Here is an 8,727-nt window from a genome sequence, read left to right on the forward strand (position 1 = left end):
TATATACATACACGAAATAACTGATAATAATACGTAACTGATAAAAATAGACAACTGATAATAATACGCGATAAGAGACATTCTCACAATAATAATCGGAAAACATTTCATTATATGGCAGAAGTTATCGACCATATCTTATTACATTCCGTTATGCCTCAGGTTCCCCTTTAATTAATTAATGGTTGCGTTCAGTAGAAAACAGCTTAATAAGCGTTTTTTGCACATAAGTGCTGCCAGCAGCTTTGCAACTGTTGCAAAATTTTCTGCTGATACTAGCAGGTTACGTTTCTCCAACATGTTTATTATGGCCCAACGTATTAAAAGTATGCTTTATGGAAAAAAATGCGAGCATTTAATAAACATATTGAAAAAGCATAAGCCGCTAGTGTCGTTTAGCAGAAAATATTACTGACAGCGCAGCGCAAAATGCTTATCAAGCTGCTTTTCCTGTTAAACCAACCAATGTCCATATTCACATTGTTTTAGTTTATACAAAATAAAAGTATACGTAGAGAACATAACCTACTAACAGTTTCAAATCTAGAGCTAAAAACAACTAATATTCTAGATTCTTCCTTAAATATTAAGAATATTTGTAAATGTAATCTTAGAATATAATTGTAAAAGAACTAAAGAATATAAAAGATTTGTGTTTTCATTATAATATGTTTTTAATACATTGGTAAACCAATTTTGACAAACCGAAATTGAAGCTCGACTCATAATTAACTAACACACGCATGTTCGTCCTTTTTCACAAAATACGACAATAATTTAAAACTGACAATAATTTTGTTCTAATCTGAAAGTACGACAATAATTTAAAGTTGATAATAATTTAATTCTAATCTGAAAGTTACATTTAATAACTAAATAAACAAAGCTAAAAAGACAACTAAAAAGACAAAGCTGCAACGTCCATAATCGTGTAAAACATTCACAGATTTATCTCCTATAATATATCTTAATAAAATATTAAATTTACAATGTGTAAGCTAAAGTAAATAATAATGAGACGATAAATTGTTTAAAATTGTAATTTTATAGTTCATAGTGATGCACATACACACACACACACATACAATTCAGATAACTAAACCTGCAAAAGCAAATTTTGGATAATACAGACTCTATCAGCAGCTAGTAGAAATATAACAGCATCTGATGACAGAGTATGATGACAGACTGACAGACAATAGAAACCGACACAGGATCTGTCGTTCGAATGTATTTAAATGGAACATCCTGCTCGCTTTCCGCCGATACCATTGTCAACAAACTTTATCGACAGAACCGAATATGGGCAGATGTTTATAAATCTGTTGACATATGATGCATGATTTCATGCTTTCCAACAACGCTCAATTCACTGCACAGATCTTTTCAATACACAATACTTACTTTCAATACACGGTAGCGATTTATGCAGCGAATTGTCAATCTCAACATGCATATAAAGAGATGCTATATTTGGAAACTTTACTGATAAAATATTGACTTTTTCTGCAAAGTTTATGTCGTATACTGGTTGCGCAGAATTACAAATGCTTTTACACATTGAAATCACGTGCAATAACGAATTGGAGCTTAATATGTGACGAAAACGATAAACAATTTTTTAAATTAACATCTCAAGTTGTCAGTTAACGTAAATATTTATACACTAAGAAAAAAGCGGTTGACAAAATCGGCGATCACCGGCCATCAAAGAAATATTGGGTCTATTCAATAAAATATACGTCAATGCAACAATAAGTTGCGTTAAAATCACTATATGAACGCAACTTTTTGTTGCATTAATGTGTATTTTATTGAATAGATCCAATATTTCTTTGATGGCCGATGACCGCCGATTTTGTCAATTCAACCGTTTTTTTCTCAGTGTATATTTGAAAGTTTTGCAACTAGTACGTATCGCATATGTGTTTACTTTACTGACGAAAATCATGCTTCAGTATCTTTACAACTGAATACACAGATAACCAAATCTGCGCAGAGCCTGCTATAAATTTTTAATGTCAGGAAAGTTGCGAATCTCATACAAAATCTGTTCTATCTTACAATGTTGCCAAACTGCTCTGAGAGAAATTATCCGATAAAAAATTAACCAACCGATATTTCTGATCAAAATACTGATGAATTATTATATCCGATCAAGATATCCAATTAAATTTAGTCGAATATTTCCGATCATAATGACATTTCAGCAGATAAACCGATAAAAAAATTATGCATCGATATTTCTCATCGCATGCTTACTGATTTAATACAAAAATTCACCGGTATTTTAGTCGGAAATATCCGTTTATTAATTTTTTATTAGATAATTCCTTTTAGCACATTATTTGGCGGCAGGATTTGCTCGGTTGCTGCCGCCACTTTGTCGTCAAAATGTCCGCCAACAGGCCCTATCGCCAAAACACAAATTTAATACAAAATTTAATAACAAAAATAACTATGATTTTGTTATAGGATGCTGATCAAATTTGCTGCCAATCTGCTAGCATACTGCGAACATTTTGCTTATTGAATTAAAGCTCAAAAATATATGAAAAGTTTGCAGAAAGATTTTTGCATATACGTAATTATATTTTCTGCTAGCACACGGAAAAAACACCTCAGTTGAATTAACGTGACATATTTGGTTAAATAGGATTTGGTTGAATTAAACAGAATTTCTGATTATTATAATCATATGTATTCAACGCTGATTACAATACAGATAAACAATATATAATGGATCTATCAATCAGTAAAGTGACGTTGTGCATAAACAGATGACATACAATCGGAAAGGTTTGAATTCCCATTAGGATAAAAAGTGAATGTTCTAAATATAATACCGAATCAATTAAATTTCAAACAAAATTATCATATACTAACACCTTAAAAAACAACTTTCAGTTAAAAAAGTAATAACATTTCATAATATATATAATAAAAAATGTTAATATAATCTTGTTTTTAGTTTGATTAATTGTTTGATTATTTTAATTTGTCTTGTTATCTTAACCAAAACGCTTGTAAATTTGTTAAATTTGTCTTTTACTTTAACTAAAAATGGTTCGTTTATATTTTATCAAACAGTCTGGTTGATGTATCCTAAATTTTGATAAATTCAACCGCGTTTTTCTTCCTATGGAAGAACAAGTGCATGGAAAAACAAAGTAGCATATATAAGATCTATATGTACAAAATGAAGAAATATGATAATAGTATAATCGTCTATCAATATTTTTCGAGTTGGTCATCAATGACGTATATACATAAACCAAACACACATATTTTAAATATAAAGTATTTTTCCAATACCGTGCAGATAAATAAACAAATTTAGCAAAATTTTACATATAAATAATTAAAACTAAATATATTAATCATCATAATATGACACGATTACGTTAATATAAAGTAAATATGGTTTATATTAAGTAAATATGGTTGTATTTATGCAATGATAATTTCTACACAACATAAAATATTAAAAACATCAATTTTATATTGTGATATGTGAAAAAAATTTAGGATTTTATTTCTTTACTTCTACACCACCTTATATATAACACTTAACAGCTTGACAGCGACCATATTCTTCCTATACGATAAAATGAGAAAACACAAGGAGGAATCAACTTTCTCACTTTGTTCTAAACTGCTAACTTCCGGCTTTATTTTACGGACGGAATGCTTCGTCTACACTGAGGGAAAAATTACCTTAAAATCAACAAATATTTCTTGAGTGCCACTAACATATTTACTTAAATCTAAATTCTCTTTATTTAAATCAAATATTGTTTATCTGATTTAAGTAAATAATATTTGATTTGTCATTGTTCGTCATTTATCACTCGGTATCTCCCTGTAAGAAAGCATGAAATCGTGATTCTAGCTTTATCATAAGTAAATGTATATATAAGTCGTGACTTATGTAACTTTATAATGTAAATAAAATGTATTCATACATTGATTACGTCTGCTTTAATGTTTACAATATGCATACGATTAAGTTATCACATTTTACAAGTCAGCACGTACGATCGACTGGTCCAAAAGTATTTCTGTATCAACGAGAGTTCTGTCCAATTATATAGAGCTGTTTGATATAATTTGTTTCTTATATCTATTACGTTATTATTAGATACGAATATGTACGTGTGGATAATAACACAGTTGCAGAGGAGTGATAACTTCCAAGCGAACTCTTTTTCTACCTCTTTTATCACTTGAATATGATATGTCGCAATAGAATATCATCTTATCCGCGTCACATTATTACACGTAACTAGCGACAACGTGATAATGTTCAACAAGAAAAAAACAACTTAATCAAACGCTACAAGCGGTTCTGCAAGTATTTTAAGATTCTCTGCTGAACGACGCCAGCAGTTTATGCTTTTCCAACAGGTTTACTAAGCAGTTGCCATTTTCTGCAAGTTAGCTTATTGTGCTTTATACGTATTTAAGGGGCATTAATCTTGCTCAAAATTTTGCGCTTAAGTTCAGCGTACTTTCGGTTTGCTAGAAAATATAGCGACTGTTGAGGGCGTTTAGTACTGTTCAACAGAAAATCATAAGACGGTCGTACAACTGTTATGTCCTGCTGAACGCAGTCAACATGTTGGAAATACATAAACTACCAGATGTCGTTCATTAGAAAATCTTGCGAAGAGTTTCAAAGCTGTTGATAGTGTAGCGCAAAGCACTTTTCCTGTTGAACGTAACCATTCTTAAGGTTCCTGGCCCCTCGCATTGTCTATCTCTTTTTAATGACGTCAGAAGCGAGAAAATGCATACTAAAAATTCCAGGGAAATACGTAGACATAAAAATATATATCCATAAAGTATCCTGAGTCGAAATTTTGAATCTATGTTGAATCTTGAATTCTACACCGCAGTAGGAGCTAAGATAGCAAAGTAGGTTTATTTCTAACGATATAATTTATTGCTACTTTGACCTTGATGATGTCTGAAATTTCCGCTTTCGCTTTCTTTAGCGTCAAAGTAGGTTATATAATAGTAGGATCTTAGGAAGTAGGTTCAGTTGCGAATCTCTATTGAAGCTTTAGCTCCTACATAGAATATATTTATTTTATAGAATTCAAGGTTCAACGTAAAGTCAAAATTCGTCAATATCGTCAAAATAGGTTTCACCTAGGTTGTAGATTATCTAAGTAAGCTCAAACTATTTTCAGCGAGTAGCGTCAAAGTAGCGTCAAAATTTTGACAAGGTAGGGTTAAAGGTTCAAAAGAGAAGTTAATGAGTGTCAATATCGTCAAAGTAGGCTTTACCTAAGCTATAAACCGTCTGAATAGGTGCAAACTATCCTTAAACTTGCAATCAATTAAACAAATTTGTAAGATATTCCGTGCACTCTCCTTTTGTTCTAACAACCAATAATTTATTGTAAAACTTTATTAAACTGAATAGAAATAGGCGAAGAAACAGATTAAGAAAATGAATTGTATGTTACGTTAATTTACAACAAATTATTGATTGTTAGAGCAAAAGAGGAATGCGCGGAATATCTTACAAATTTAATGGATTATAAGTGTTAATTTATGGATATAATTTTCATTTTAATGTATTTCGCAGGAATTTTTAGTATATATTTTCTCGCTTCTGACGTCATTAAAAAGAGTTAGGCAATGCGAGGGGCCAGGAGCCTTAATATGTTACGAAGGTCAGCTCGCAGCACGACTGTGCGTCTTGGACGCAAATAATCAGATTAGTACAGTCATATGTATGTTATTAATAATGATTAAGAATTATAATTGATCAGAATAACTATGTTCAGCATATTAAAAGTAAAGTCAAACGGCATCTCGGCATAATTGTAAGGAATAAAGTTCATAATTATGCCTGTTTGTGTACTTTCCTTGCTGAGGAAATTCTTAATCTAATTCTTAATTCTAATCCTGATCAGTTACAATTCTTAATCATTATTAATAACATACTATGAGCGCTTATTAAACTGCTTTTTCTGTGAATGCAACCAATATGCTAGGAAAAATAAGCGGCTTAGTAAATATATTAGAGAAGCGTAAACCACTGTTGTCATTCAGAAAATATTACAACAGTTGCAAAGCTGCCGACAGAGCAGCGCAAAACGCTGATTAAGCTACTTTTTCTGCTGAACGTAATCAATAAGCCGCTTTGAGCAATCTAATAACACTAATAAGTTCAAATTTGTATAACAATACGGATATTTTCACGTGGAAAATTTCACCGATTAACGTGTAGTATCTAATTCATTTTATTTCATAAATTTAAATAAATATATAAATAAAAATATATGTATACATATGTGTACACACATTTAAGTAATCAACTAAAAATAAAGAATCTGTTGAAAGTTCTGCCGCAACGGGAAGACGAATTCATCTCTTAAAAAATGAAAAAAATATGCCATTTTAGATTAAACAAATTGTTATAGATGAAAGGATCGAAAAAATTCCACCCGAATACACTCAAAACTTTCTTTCCGAGCATTCGAGCTTCTTCTCATACGTCATAATGCGATAATTGTCACGCGTCTTGGCGAATAAACAGCAGCAGATGTTTAATTTGTGCACAGTCATGCGACGATTAGCCGTAACTACTATTAATGTGCTAATACAACACGCTATCGTATATATGTATCTAATCACTATGCATACATGTATGATATGTATCTCTGAATACATATCTCTTAGAAAGAGAGAATTAGCGCGTAATAAAGTTAAAAAAAAAAACAGACTGAAGAATTCGCGGCGACTGATGCGTGACGTTGTACTTTTAATTAATTTAATTAACTTTAAACAAATTAATTACTTGTATAACACTTATATATTTGTTATATATAATAATAATTACTTACTTATAATACTTGTAATAATAATTAGAATGATAATCAAAATTACACTAAAAATTATGATAAGTAAAATCACCTTTTAATTAATTTAATTATCTTAAAATTAATTTATGTTAAATTTAATTATCTTTCCAATATCATATTTGCCAAATTTAAACTTAGACAAATTATAATTATTTTTATATTTATTTTTGTAATCGTGTTAGAGCTTTATTTTTATTATAATTATTAAAATATCTTTTGTGCTGTTATATTTTATTATATTACCAGTATCCCGAATATCTATTTGATGCCGTTATTGATAACAAACTTACTATATTGTGCAATAAAGATTCTATAATTCGTTCGTGGCATGTTGAAAAATTAAAAATAACTTTACGACGAAAGAGCAAAGGGTCAGTTGCACTAAATGTTAGCTTTGACAGTAATTGGTCAATTTTTAAGGCTTAATGTTTAAATCATCTATTGTATATCATAATTAATGTATGCTGAAAAAGTGGAAAGGGAGGGGAAACGGGAAAGAATGGAGAGATGAATTGAAATTAAATTTAAAAATAATCACTTAACAGTGATCATTTAAGAATTTAATTCGATTATATAATCACCTAATAGTGATATAAATTTGTATTATTTATAATAAAATTGTTATCCCTTAATAGCGATAAAAATTTAACTCTATCTCTCTATTCTTCCTTCCCCTTTCTCCCTTTTTTCAGCATACATTAATCCTAGTTTATGATAGATGATTTAACCATTAAGCTTTTAAAATTGATTATAGTTAAATGTGAGGGGAATAATCAAATAATAAAAGACAACGTTGTGTCGAAAAAAATAACGCGAGATAACGCAGTTACCACGTGTTATTTTTGAGAATGACGTAGAGCGACGTCACAAACTGCTTTAAAATGGTTACAAACTTTGTGCCTCAATTGGAGAAGCGAATTAACTAAGATAGAAATGTCCTGAAAATAAATCTCTGCTGAAACTCGGCGAACTTTATTTATATTATCCAAACCATACACGTTCTATAAGATGATTTGGGGATGCCGGCCGAAAATCAACTCTCAACGAAGTAGAATCGAATGAGTGCAAAACAGCGCTGTGACTAATAAACATTCCAGACACACTTTATGTAATCAAGCAAGCATGAAGTTAGCTAGAATCATAGGATGTACGATTTCATCCTTTTTTACATGCAAGATCGGAAATTCAGTTCACTGCACGATATGCTGTAGTGTATTGGAAGATCTATGTAATAAATTGTTGATGTGCGATAGTGAGCTGCTGATTAGTATGCATATCACAAAGGTCACGAAATTATGCGTCGTGTGATTTTAGCTTTACATACGGAATAACTCAAACGTATGTTAAACCAGCGGCATACGATGCTTGTTTTCGTTGGTTGTGCTCGCTGGATGAAAATACTCTGTTCTAATTTCTGAAGGAAATGCACCAATCAAAACAGAGTATTTCCGTCCAGCAAGCAATCCAACACGAAAACAATTACCGTGTGCCGCTGGCTTTATTCGTGTTCGCTAAGACACGGTCACGGTAGACACGCGTATAGTACAGGACGTGAAGAATCTTTGTTTCTTCCATTTTTGCCTTTTTCTCAATGCACGAAAAATCGCCCGGCGACACGAAGTATCAGACAGAAACAACGAATTCGGCATGATCGAAAGGAATGAAGCTCACAATTATGTCTATTCTGTCCCTCCTCGTCGAGGAAACTCTTAATCAGCGTTATTAATAACATACTACGACTAAACCAACCTGGTTATCTGCGTTCAAGAGAAGTCGTGCTGCAAACTGACCTTCGTAATACGTCCACACTCCTGACAGTCTGCAAACCAACTATAAATGACAGTGAAAA

The 8,727-nt window shown here is 31.3% G+C and overlaps 1 protein-coding gene across 3 annotated transcripts in view; it reads right to left on the reverse strand.

Annotated features, from left to right (window-relative positions):
* Positions 1-8,727, reverse strand: part of LOC116844749 (mitochondrial coenzyme A transporter SLC25A42) — a 17,023-nt gene extending 8,296 nt beyond the window's left edge. For 2 of the 3 annotated variants that reach the window (XM_032816725.1, XM_032816723.1), the window contains exon 1: positions 8,628-8,727. The gene's annotated coding sequence lies outside the window, so the exon portion shown is untranslated. Of the gene's footprint in view, positions 1-1,132; positions 1,155-8,627 lie in introns of those variants that run through there. The other variant, XM_032816724.1, reaches the window with a different exon arrangement.

Source organism: Odontomachus brunneus, unplaced genomic scaffold, assembly GCF_010583005.1.
Source record: "Odontomachus brunneus isolate Ranch 3 - 2012 unplaced genomic scaffold, Obru_v1 Obru_scaffold_046, whole genome shotgun sequence".
Taxonomy (NCBI): Eukaryota; Metazoa; Arthropoda; class Insecta; order Hymenoptera; family Formicidae; genus Odontomachus; species Odontomachus brunneus.